The sequence below is a fragment of the Phocoena phocoena genome, chromosome 15 (assembly GCF_963924675.1).
Source record: "Phocoena phocoena chromosome 15, mPhoPho1.1, whole genome shotgun sequence".
Taxonomy (NCBI): Eukaryota; Metazoa; Chordata; class Mammalia; order Artiodactyla; family Phocoenidae; genus Phocoena; species Phocoena phocoena.
Window position 1 is genome coordinate 50,263,378 of NC_089233.1, and position 13,826 is coordinate 50,277,203.

Consider the following 13,826-nt stretch of genomic DNA (forward strand, 5'->3'; position numbering starts at 1 on the left):
GACAAATTCAAGTTATTCCAACTATTCTTAAAAGTTTTCTGAGAACTAAATCAAGCAGGTTTTAAATTGAAATTGAAATGAATTAAAATTGAATACAACTGAATCCAGTTCCTCTGTCAGACCAGCGCTATGCCAAGTACTCAGTAGCCCCATGTGGCCAGTGGCTGCCATACTGGGGGTACAGCTCTGAGTGATATCATTTTATTTTCCTAGGAAATAAAGGAGCTTGGCAGGGCAGGTTTTGCTACCCACATTGTACATAATGAAAAACAAACATGGCTTAGAGGTGACAAAATGACTCATTTGAGGCTGTAGGGACAAGTGAGTGGTGGAATCAGAATTCAATCCCAAGACTTCCAAAGCCCAGTGATCTTTCCCCACATCTTGCTGCATTAAAAATGATCATGAGAAGTCTTACTCTGTTCACAGCACTGTGTCAGGCCATAGAGAATCTTAAACGCCAGATTATCATGTTTGGACTTGAGCCAGCCCAGAGGTAGCACACAGGTGGTTTAAGGCATGAATTGAGCCACAAATGTGTTCTATTGGTCAGGTCCAATTTTTCTTTTAAAAATCTGAATTTGAGTACTTCTCAATGAGACACCCGTTTTCCAGTTTCCCACAGACCCTACCACCCTCTATTACTCATAACCATCCAGCCTCACTCACTTACTGTTCTTTTCCCTTCCCCTGATGTGTTTGAATTTGACAGCCCAGGGAGGCAGTTGATGCCATGAGGGGTTTTCAGCAAAGGAGGAGAGTGAGAGGTCCAAGGCTGCTTCCAGATGACTAACCTGGTCCTCTGCACAGGCTAAATTCGTTCCAGTAAAGACTGGAACCAAGGAGACTAGTTTAACTTGAGTACTAGTTTTTTTTAAAGCTCTTTTTGCTTCTTTCAGGTTTATTTCCTTTGAGCGTTCATTAAAATATATTTTTGATCCTAAAAGATTCTTGCAGAATGTCTTAAATTTTCAGTCAATAGCTCAAAGGCAGCTTCCAATGAAATGATAGAACTACTCTCTCTCTCTCTCTCTCTCTCTCTCTCTCTCTCTCTCTCACACACACACACACACACACACACACACACACACACACACACACACACACACACAGAGTCCGTCTCTACCTGAAGGGCACCTGAATGACTCCCATTGAAGACTTCTGAGTGGAAGATAAGGATATGAACTTTAAACATGTAAAGATATCTTTCTTCCTTCTGTACTTGCCTACTAGGAGGCATTGGACAAAACCTATAAATCCCATATATCTGTGTTTTTTTTCTTCTGAAGTATAAATATATAAATTTTTCATCTTTGCTACACCACAGGTTCCTAGAGGGGATGACATCATGGTAGGTTTCTGAGTCTTTCTATGAAAATAACCAAAGGAATGTTGACTTGGACATTATTGGTGAGGAAGGCAAAATGGCCCAATTTTAAGATGCATCAGTTTTTAGGGCCCCCCTTGCAGGTACAAAATCAGAAGAGCAAAAGCAATGATTGTGTTACCAGTATGAGTTTCCTGATTAATCTAATGTAATTATGACATATTATACTTATCATAATCGGGGAAAAGGTAAGAATCTGTTTAAGGTAATTCACTGGAAGAGTCCAACTATATTTTTTGTAATTCATTTCAAAGTAAGCTTTCTGTATCTGAAGAAACACTCTCTTACTTAAGTCTACATGTTTCATTGTGTTGAGTAGGAGAATCTAAAGCAGAGATTCTGAAGCCTGAGTGAAACTGTTATGGTGTGGGGATACTGATTAACAGGCAGATTTCTGGGACCCAACCCCAGAAATATAATTCAGTAGGTATAGGGCACCTCAAGTCCCACAGTGACTCTGAGGTAGGAGGTACCTATAGACCACACTGAGAAATATGGCTCTAGCAATTGGCTATATGTCATGGACCTTTCACCTGGGGCGGAGATCACTAGCCTAGTTGAAGATTACTTCCCATTAAGGTGCACTCAGTTGGTTGCACTGATGGTTCCAAGTAATGGCTCCCCTGTATCCACACTCTCTCCAATGTGACTCTGCAGCTCCTTCCATCAAGAAGAAGTCTATTTCCTTACCTTTTGGGTCTAGGCTGGCCTTGTGACTTGCTGGTCAATTTACAATGGAAATGTCAGTGTGCCAGCTCCAAGTCTGGGCCTCGAGAAACTTGCATGCTTCTCTCTCTCAGATCCTTGTTACCACCACGTGAACCAAACCAGACAAGTCTGCTGGATGATGAAAGACCACACAAAGGAGATTCCACCTTTCCCATTCAAGGTGACCTTGGAGCAGCCTATAGTCAGCCCAGAAATGCAGAGCTCCCTACTTGGCCCACCGCTGGCCACGGATGCTTGGGGAGCCTTGCCAAGAGCAGAACAGCTGTCCAGCCGACCCAAGAGCAATAAATCTTAATTTTTTAGGCCAGAGTTTGGAGTAGCTTGTTATGCAACTATAGCTAACTGGTACAAAAGGCAAAGTCACCATCTGTCCTCTGTTCAGGAGAGTCTGAAGGAGACAATAATTCCTGCACAGGAGAGAAACACATCTGTTATTTTGGCCAAAATAACAAATAAATAATAAATCCATGGCCAAAATTTACTGGTGGACCAAGGTGATGGCCAAGGATAGAGTACAAGATGAGAAGTAAAACCCAGGCCCCAAACAATGTAATAGTTAACAATAAAAATCTAAAGTGACATTATTTAAAATCATTGCAAGATTAAAGATTCAAGCCATAATAAAAGACTTTTTTTTAGTGTTCCATCAGGATCTTGCTGTCCATTCACCCTAAAAGGACATAAAAGGTATAGAATTTGTTCTTTTGAATGAGACACATGTAACCTAGTATTTTTTATATTTCCTGTAAAATCTATCATATCTTTGTGAATTCCTCAAAAGCATTCAAAATCGGATTGTTTAAAGCTCCCCAAAGGCAAAACCAAAATTAAGACATCCCTAATAATTCAAACACAGCTTTGCTGAATTTCCCTGATGTTGAATTATTACATGATGTTTCACATATCTAGAATCAGAATGCTAGAAAGACCAGGTCTCGTAAGAGAAATACATCTGTGCTCCTAGAGTATCGATGGTTTTGGCGCTGGCTGCATTACTCTCTGCTTGTAAAGCAATGTCCGTGGTGTAGGAAACTCTCTGGAGTGATGGGTCGCAGAAGAGCACACCATATGCTCCACGGTTCATGAGCACAATGGCCTTAAGCCAAGGGTGACGCTTGGATTAAGAATCTCTTTACATGAATGTAATGGGTACATTACATCCAAAGGCCAAATGAGTTACTTCTTTTGTTTGACGGATAATTATTTCACCCCCTATAGAAGAGAGAATGAACAAAGCCTGTCAAAATCAGAATTTCCTCATCACTGACCATCTGCAAACACACTAGAATGGAGGAAAGACTTAAAAAGTCTATTTCTTATCAGACCAAATATTGGCCCCGTTGGCCCCAAAAAGTTTTCATAATTTTCTTAAAGATTGGCTTTCTTTGATAAAATGACAAAAAAGTCATTAAAACAGCCCCAAACTAAGAAACCATATTATGTAGTATTCTGTAAAATTACTTATACCAGCAGTGAAAACAGGAAAAGAAAGCCATAAAACAGGTTCCAAGACGATTTTCCACACCTTTCAACAAATGTCCTACCGGGTATAAATCCCAAGTTTTAAATGATAATCCCCAAACAAGGAAAATCCTGTGGTTTCATAGCCTCAGGCTCAGAAGCAAATGTCTACAAGTCAGACTATCCCAAGATATATACTTGCTGAAGATTTCTCCCCATGTTACGTTTAACCTAGAGTAGATCAGCCTTTCTGATTGTACAGCTCCTGACATTTGGCTGTTTTACAAGAAGCTGGGTGGCTTGCAGTTCAAGTGTGCCAGCACTCCGGGAGTGCCCTCATAGTGTGAGCGGTCAGAGATGATTAACCGAAAAATATTTCTAAGTTAAACATTGATTGCCTCTGCCTCTATTTATTCCTATCTTGGATGACCTTTCCGACTCTTTTTTTTTTTTTTAAACCAAAGAAAGCAGGCACCAGTGGCTTTGCATGTCTCCGTGAAAAGCAAAAGCAGAATTCTGCATTTGTTGGTCTTGTGGTTTTATCTTACAAAGAAATGAGCAGGACATTGAGGCGGTCCAAGGAAGTCTATTTGTTTTTCTTTGTACACACACACAGACAGACACACAAGCAGACAGACGGACATACACACACATGGACACACACCATACTCGTGACTTGAATGAGATCCTTTCTGTTTTGTTTCGTTTCAGTCACTATCTTATTTAGTCCACACAGATTCAGAAGGTCTGAAACGAGCTTAGTTTATGAGTTAGCTTGAACCTCATCATCCTGCTCATTCTCTTCCTACCTTTTAGGAAAAGGACTGCATATATTTAAGACATCGATCCTCCAGATCTCAATCTACCACTTCAATCCATCACCAAATCCTGCAGCATCTCACTGTGAAGTGTATTGTATCACACACACACACACTCACATGTCCCCACCACTGCTCAGCACTCCAAGCCTTAAAGTTTCTGGTCCTATCATCTCTCCTTTCCATCCTATTTGCAAGATGAAGGTTAGTCTTACTAGAACACGGTTGACATCATGCCGTGACATCCCTGCTTAAAAACCTACAATGGCTTCCTACTGCCTAATATCAAGGTCAAATTCCTCTTCCTAGGTCAAAAGCATTTCCATAATTTTTTCCCTTTTTATCTACTCCACTTAATTTCTTACCTTTTCTTCACTGCATAACCTTTATTTAATTAGGCTGGTTTTTCCCAGGCTACCCTCCCACCCTCAGGAGTATTACAACTACTTACTAATATCTTTTAAACCTCTCCTGCCAGGTACTCACGAAGTTAGGTGTGACCATGTGACCTTCTCTGGCCAATGAATTCTAAGCAGACAGAAGTGACATGTATCACCTCTAGGTGGAAGTATTTAAGAGACAATGCAGTTTTCTCATCTCCTCTCCTCTTTGCCACAAAGACCTATAATCTTCCAAATGGTAGCAACTCCATTGCCCTGCATCCCTAAGTGAAGATGAGTTTCAACAGATTCCTCCTACTGGTGTGTGATGAACATTAGCATGAACAGAACATATACTCCACTGCTTATATCACTGAGATTTGGGGGATGGTTGTTACTGTATCCTAACCTAGCCCATCCTAACTAATACACTCACTGTGCTGGTTCCTGTCTCCAAGACTTTTTATTATAAACATGTCCTCTCTTTACTTCCTCCTACTTTTTGAAGTTCTGCTCAGGCTTCTGGACCCAACACAAGTTCTCTTCCTCCAAATGGCCTTCCCCATTTATCCCATACCACAATGGTCTCCCCTTTCTCTATATGGATATGTACCCTCATACACTTTAACCTTTGATTCAACAGTGACCAGATATTTATTGAACTCCTTGTGTTGACAACTGCCTTAGATACAAAAGCAGATGAGACATGATTCTTGTTACCAAGAAGGTAAGGTATATTTACAAGAGGGATACAGTTAGAAAATCATACAGTAATAGAAGATGAGACAAAAATTGTCAGAATGCAAAAATGGCTCATTGCTAAGCCAGTGGCATAAATATGTAGTGCCAATAATGTGACTAAAGGCATCCGGGAAAGCTTTTAGGAAGTTAAGAGCTCCCTTGAGTAGTGGCCAGAAGGAAGAACATTTTAGGTAGGGACTTAGAGCAAAAGTATGGAAAAGAAACACTTAAAGTTGGGTCTGTTCATTAAAAATGTTTATTAGAAAAAAACTAGCATAAGAAAATACTGGAAGAAAATAACAGAAAGGCAGTTGGAGTCAGATTTTGCTGAGTCATATGCTGAAGAGTTTGAGCTTCTTCCTGCAGGAATGAACAGCTGCTAAGCTGTCCACAGCAGAAAGTAACATGCAGAAAGCACTTTATTGGGGTGATCTATCTGACATTTACAAAATAGATGGATTGAATAAGGGTAAGAGAATGGAAGCAATATCTAATATATAATTCCCCTCAAGTTTAATAAATACTAATGTTGTGTCTCCAATTACTGTGTATCAGTTAGCTATTGCTCTATAACAAGTCACCCCCAAATTTAGTTGCTTAAAACAATAAGCATGTATTGCCAATCACAAATGTCTGGGTCTGCAGGGTTGTTCTTCTGGCCTTGGCAGGACTCACAGGTGCATGTAGTCGGCTGCTGGTTGGGTAGATAGGCAAGTCTGTCGATGTTAGCTAAGCTTTTTCACATGTTTTGAAGGTGACTGACTACAGACTGATCTAGGATGGTCTCCACTGAGACAACTGGGCTCTCCAGGTGATTTCTTACTCCCAGCAGGCTAGCTGAGACTTGTATGGTAATGGCAGGTGTCCAAGAGAACAGGCAGAAGCGCATAAAGCCTCTTCAGGCCTGACCTAGGAAATGGCACGACAGTATTTCCGTTTCATTCTACTTGCCAAAACAAGTCACAAGTCCAACTCAAATTCAAGATGTGAGGAAGTAGGTACAAAGTCACACTGTAAAGGTGGGGCCACAACCAGCCCATTAGCTGGGAAGGAAAGATACAGGAACTAGGCATTTTCTCTCACCCTTTATTCATGCTCACTTTATTCTGTTATAAGCTGGGGAGTTACATTATTATACTCACCATTTTACAGATGAGGGAACGGGGCTTCCACATGGTTAGTAATTCACCTAAGATCATATATAACTGAGCAGTGTAATCAGTATCTGAAATTCAGTCTAAGCCCAAGCCCATGGAATTTTGCTTTTGGATAGAGATCATTATATTGAGAAAGAGAGAGTGAAAATCAACAGTAAAGGAGAAAGAACATATTGCTGAGGTCAAAAGAGTTAAATTCAAGTACCAGCTATGTTTGTTTCTTTATCTAATATATCCAGCTGTCTTACAGAGGCTAACATAAAAACAAAAACATCTACACGCATAAAAGTATTTTGAAAACTACAAAATTCCGTACAAAATAGAATATATCCTTATTGTAATGTTTAACGTCTTTATAGAATCTGGAATAAGTCTGTATAGAAGATGAACAACATCCTCCTGGGAAAAAGGGCATTTATTATCTAAAATTATCTAAAATATGCCATACCAAAAGAACCTCCAAAAAATAGGCCAAATATCTTTATATCTTCTGCTTATGAGAAATTTAAGTAAAAATTTGTGGCTGTTAAGAAATTATTTTTAATATTTTTAAGGCATGATAATTCTGTTGCAGTTAATGCTTTGCTAAAGAGTTCTTATTTTTTAAAGTGTAGTAGTGATGGGTGAAACTATATGAAGTCAGAGATGTGTCCAGAAAATTTAGATGGTATAGGTGAAAGATTAGCTATGATTAACTATTGAAGCTGAGTAATGGGTACTTTTATGTCTGTTGGAAATAATAAGAAATTTGTATGAAAGAAAATTGTTTCTGTTTACTTAAAATCTTCCAGATAAGAGTAGCTGTCCTTCCTTTAAAATAAAAGCTCTTTGCATCTGATATTTCAGAAATATTCCCAGAGCAATAGGCACGACCTGTAGAGTCTGGATATTGTTTCTTTCAACATGAAAACCAATTGCCAAAGAAAACAAAACAAAACCCAAATTACCATCTTTTCTCAATAGCCACAGCGAGAGTTCCCTAAGCTATTTCTCGAACTTAATTCCCAACTCTCATTTTAACGTCAGGTTTCAACCTTACACATTAACCACTGCAATCTTACTCCACCCTTGCTATCTCTTCTTAGCAATCGTCTGTTCACCGTTGTCTGAGCCACCCTCGCACAATCTGTTCTTCTGGGTAGCAAAATATGGAGCAAGGCTTGTGTTGATTTTGTGCAGCCCACATTCCTGGAATGTTAGCGCTGAGCACAGAATTTGACCTGTAACACAATGAGGAAAGAGTTCAAATGCAAACTCCAAAGATATCCATCCCACAGAATAAATGCCAATAAGCAATTTCCTTTTCCCAGCCTACCAGAGATTTTTAGCAGATAGCCCATAACAGACAGAACCTGTGCCAATATTTTATAACCCATAAAATTTCTTCAAGCAGTTGTACAGATTTCCAGCCATCCTTTGATCAGTCTTTGTAACAGTGACTCCGGGCTTTTGCCTAAAAATGATTCCTAGATCTCGATATATATATACAATGGAAAAGATCTGCCCTTCAGAAAGTCTCTCATTAAAGCGCTAATCTGTTCCACCACATTCTTCCGAGACACAGCGATCAGCACCCGAGCCGGACTCCATGGCCAGCCCTAATAAGACTGATAGAAACAGCTTAAGTAATTGGATTGCTATATGGGATTGAATGTCTGACAACAAAAGATAGCCATCTCTATTCGACCACCCTATCTTTGTTCCCACAATGAATTCATTTAGCAGTGCACTTAGAGGCTCCCAGGCCCGGGGAGAAATGACAGACTAGGGACACAAAAGCTGGGCCAGCTGATGAGCCCAGAGACAGAGACTGTGCGATTCCAAAAAGTGAATTACAGGGAACACAGGCAGCACACAAAGAGTTGTTGAATCATTATCATAATCACATTACTGCACTGGTCCCCAGTTCCCGGCCGAGGGTGGTGCAGGCTACTTCTCATTCTGACCACGGACTTCATACTTGTTTGCCACCTGCAACCTACTGTACATGACTTCCTGGCTGATACACTCTGAAGCCCAGCTAGTTCCTATCTCCTAGACATATTTTTTACTTTTAGTATTTTTTGCATCCAAAGAGACTGACTGTATAGAAATGTTCAAGTAGTCAGGGTAGAAGATGTTGGTGCTAAAATGATGTCATATTTGTCTCCAAATTTGTGACTTGGGAAAGCACTATCGTCCATTAAAAACATAATTGCAATGTCAAAATCATATTTTTACATATAATTTCAGATAGGTCTAAACAGGGTTAATATAAACCAAAATGTTGATTTATAAGTTTAGGTAGGTCTAAAGAAGGTTAATATAAATTAGAATATTGAGAGCTAAAGCTGGTTCTACAGCAAAATGCAGCAAATATTATCCCCACTCAGTGAGTCTGAAGCAACATTCCCAATTCATATTTTCCTAGAAGCTTTGACATATTTATTTCTTGACCACTGGGTATTTCATTTCCTCAGCAGTATGGCATAAATTATTTTCACTTTTAACTTCTCTGGGACAGTTTGGGGCTGTGTGGAAAGAATACCAGTCGTCACCTCATTTTATAATAAACAGAGACATTGGTATGATAACCATGACCAAAAATGTAATAACACAGCAGCAATAATAATAGTAGAAATGGCATTATTAAACAATAATTACTCTAGACACGCCAACCTAGAGAGAGGATTCTAAATATTTCTAAATGAAGTTCTGATTTAGCCGTACAACATTCTGTAAGAGGGCTTGGGGATCATTCCTGCTACTTTAAAATGGAAAGAAACAGCAAAGCCAGGATGCCTTTGCTTTTTCAAACAGTGGCACCAAAGAAGCCCAAATACAAATGTCTTGACATCTAGTCCAATACTCCAGGTCTTTAAAAAGGATCTTTCAGTCAAGATTCCTTGCCCAACTTGGCAAAGGGATAGAACCGACTTCACAGGCCAAATTGTGACTTTGGATCATAGCTGAAAATACACAGTCATATGTTGTCCAAAGTTGGCATGATTTTCCCTTCTTCACTTATCCTGCTGCCAAATGGAGGACATAGTCTCAAGTGCTATAACCATGAAAAAGATTGAAATACTTCTAAGCACGGGTAAAGAACATATTTTTCATTTTGACATAAGTAATGAGCAGAACCATGGAAGGATTTTTATTCAAACCTTCTAAGCAGAGAGTTCTGGGAGCTTTGCTGATTTCTTGGCGGAGAATTTTTCAGAGGAAAGGGCATTTCTAAGTTTCCAATCCGGGAGGTCACTCCTTCAGTGGAAAGCCATGGTTCATCAGCGCAGCCTACAACCGCGTACCATACCTGTGACCATCATATCTGGCAAAACTGAAGTTACTGTGATAAAAGAAGCTTCAAATTCAAAAAAACATCCCAAATGCTGCTTAAAATGTCTTCATTTCCTTTTAGTTTCTAAAAGGGACTGAAGTCACAATCAATCTGTATATAAGAAAATCAAGAGCAATAATATTTGCCATATCTTTAAGCATGACTGCTGTGTAGGACAGGACAGGGGGTCCTACTCCTTACCCCATGCCAGTCCGTCCCTCCCGCCACATCTATGCCTCAGGCTCCTCCATTTCCAACATTCATTTCTCACTTACCATGCCCTGTCTCTACTGAACACTGTTTTCCTTTTTTCAACACCATGTATTTCTTCCCTCCTTCCCTGGATCATAAAACCCTCAAGCAGCGTGGAGTGGTATATAGTGAACACATTTCTCTCAGTTCCCAGCACAGAATGGCATTCCCAAGGATGTCACTGACCAGTTAGGATGGAGGTTAAAACACCAGACAGACAGAATTTGCCACACTGATATGCAATGTAAATATGAAATCATGGCTTACCTTTGAGGTCATCATCAATTTACCTAGAACATAAGAAAACAATAAGCTTTTAGTTCCAGTATTTTGCAGTCTTTCTAAATCACCAAAGGTATGACTAGGACATAGCCATAGCTTTGTATAAACCCCAAACCTGACAGCTACTCACAGGGTTACAGGAAATTTGTGTCTACACAGACAGGACCTCTGTCTTGGAGCAGTAAATACCTACTGTCTCTGTGACTAATGGTGAAATCACCCCTTTCCTGAGACCACACCCTGGCTCCTCTCCCATCTTCTCTGGGTGACGCAGACAGGCAGGACATGGTTGAAGACAGGTAGACATATGTCTCCCTACCCCCAGTCATTTTACTTTTCCCTTCTTTCTTAGCCATCTTCCTCAGCTTTGCCACCAGCCCCTGCATTTTTTTTCCTTATATAAACTATTATTTATTTTACATTAAAAAAGATATAAGAGTTTGTCCTCAGGGTCATGCATAGAAGTTTAGCTACAAGTTGAAAGGCTGTTCAGCAGCTTGGAATGTTAGGTTTGTGATCTTAACAATGAGTGTACAGGCAGCTCATGTCACTCAGTGGTCTCTGCAATGTATGATCCTTTGAGCAGTTCTGGAGGCTGGAAAGACAAAGACCAAGGTGATAGCCAGTTTGGTTCCTAGCAAGAGCTCTCTTCCTGGCTTACAGATGGCTGCCTTCTTGCCAGTTTCTGTATGGCAATGGAAGACAAGACCGTTTCTTCTTTGAAAGGGGTCTAGAAACCTATGATTAAAGGGCCTTTCCCCACCGCCTTGCAGCATCTGCTAGGCCCCTGGATGAAGCCCTAAAACGAGCCCAGGCTGATTTCTCCCCTTTACCCTTTTGCCTAGGGAATTCCCAGGCCTGGTTGTCACCTGTAAGTTATCTGCCTCCCAGGCTCTTATCTGATTCTCTAGGCCTTTCCCATCTAGCACAACATAGATACTATGCATTGACAGCCCGAAATATGCAGACAACATTGGGCCTGCAAATGAATTTTCTTTACACTCTACACTTCTGTTGTTGTTGTTTTATAAATTCATCACCAACATCTGAAAATCAAGAGATTTTTATATATCAGTTGGGAAGTCTCACTGCTCCTTAGAAACTGGATGGCTAGACCGCCCCTGGTCTGCATTCCCACCTGGCACCATTTAGGCATGGAAGCAATGTTTCCCTTCTCCACACCCCATCACTCCTCACTCTTGTGCACCCAGGCCCTTGTATTCAGGTATGTACCTGCCATGGCAGAAACTGGATAGCAGTTCACAAAACACAATTCCTCTTCTTTCTGAACACACGACTATCTCCCATCCTCCCTTGCAGTTAGGTGTGGTCATATGTGTGGAAATGTGGTCATGTGACTATATTCTGGTCAGTTGAATGTAAGGGGTCACCTTGTGGTGAGTGCCATAAAATCTCTCACATGTGATCATCCATGCTCTTTTCTCCTCCACTTGATGCAATCAAGCCACGTGTTGAAAACAGAAAGATGTTGGGTTGGGAGATCCACCTGCAAGAAATGAAACTACTTTTATCATCTTTGAGTTACTATGCATTTTGAGTTCTTCTGTTATAGCAGCTAACATGACCTCAACACACCTGCCTTTGAACTTCATAGGAAGTTTGTGACATGATTTAATGCCTCACCTTATGTTGATCCAGCCATGACTAATCTCTCTGAAAGGTACCATTTCTTATAGAAATCTACCCACCCTGAACTTCAAAAGACATACTTCCCTCCTGGGCCTCCTTAGTAATTAGCTTTTTCTAACAACACTAATTTGTGCAGCTATGGTGTCTGGATTTGCCTGGCCCTTAACTTAAATCTCCATCTTATACCCTAGAAAGTTCTGGCTCTGATCTCCATGACCTTCTTTTTGGAAAAGTAATGGACAGTTATGAACAACAGAGTTAAAATAAATATAATCACAGTCCTTGGAATCTGAAGAAATGCACTAAGGTAGTCTGGTCCATCAGTAAAAATTTTTTTCCAAGGTAACCAAGGTTTAGAAAACCAAAAAGACTTGCCTAAAATTACACAGACAGAAGATAATAGAGAGAAGAATCAAATTCTCCTTTTTGCTTCTTAATGCATTGTACTTGACAACATTATCCTTAACCTCTGATTGCAACCCAGAATTATTTTGCTTTTCTCCACCCACACACATCTCTAGCAATTTATGGAACGTTTATCATGTGCCAAGTACTATCTGAGTTATTTACATACATTTTTTAAACTTTAATTTCAGAATAAATACATGAGGCTGTATTATTATTTCTATTTTTAAGATGTGAAAAGCGAGAGGTTAATGGAATTTTTCAAGATCGCACAGCTAGGAAATGGAAGTTAGGGTCTAGCTCAAAAACCCATGTTCCTAAAAGCCATGTTGTATTTGCTCATTGCAATCTTACCCTTCTCCCTAGAGGAGCACTTTTGTGTCAGTTAGCTTCTCCTGGGAAACAAAGCACAAAAATCATGGTGGCTTAAAACAACCATCACTTCTTTATCCTGTGATACTGTGGGGTAGCAACTTTGGGCTAGGCTTAGGAGCACATTTCTTCTGCTGGTCTTGGCTGGGCTCACTCATGTGTGTGAGCCCAGATAGCTGGTGGCTAGATGAGTTAGATGGCCTCATGCTCATATCCGAGACCTTGGCTGGGAAAGCCAGGATGACTGACATGGCAGGGCCTCTCTCCATATGTTCTCTTATCCTCTAGCAGTCCAGCCAAGGCTTGTTCCCATGGTGATGGTTGCAGTTCCCAGGAGCCTGAGAGCATCAAGAAAGGCAAGTACCAAAGCACAAGTACTTTTCAATTCTCTGCTTGTGTCATATTTGCAACTAGTCCACTGGCCCCAGCAAGTCACAAGCTAACCCCAGTTGCAAAAATAATGAGCAGACCTTCAAAATTTTACTGCAAGTGGCATGCAGAATGGGATGGAAATAACTGATGGACATTTTTTTTTTTTTTTAGATGGGGGTAGACATTTATTAATTAATTTTATTATTTATTTTTGCTGTGTTGGGTCTTCGCTTCTGTGCGAGGGCTTTCTCTAGTTTTTGGCAAGCGGGGGCCGCTCTTCATCGCGGTGCGCAGGCCTCTCACTGTCGTGGCCTCTCTTGTTGCGGAGCACAGGCTCCAGAGGCGCAGGCTCAGTAGTTGTGGCTCACAGGCCTAGTTGCTCCGCGGCACGTGGGATCCTCCCAGACCAGGGCTCGAACCCATGTCCCCTGCATTAGCAGGCAGATTCTCAACACTGCACCACCAGGGAAGCCCTGATGGACATTTTTAATATTTCAAGTA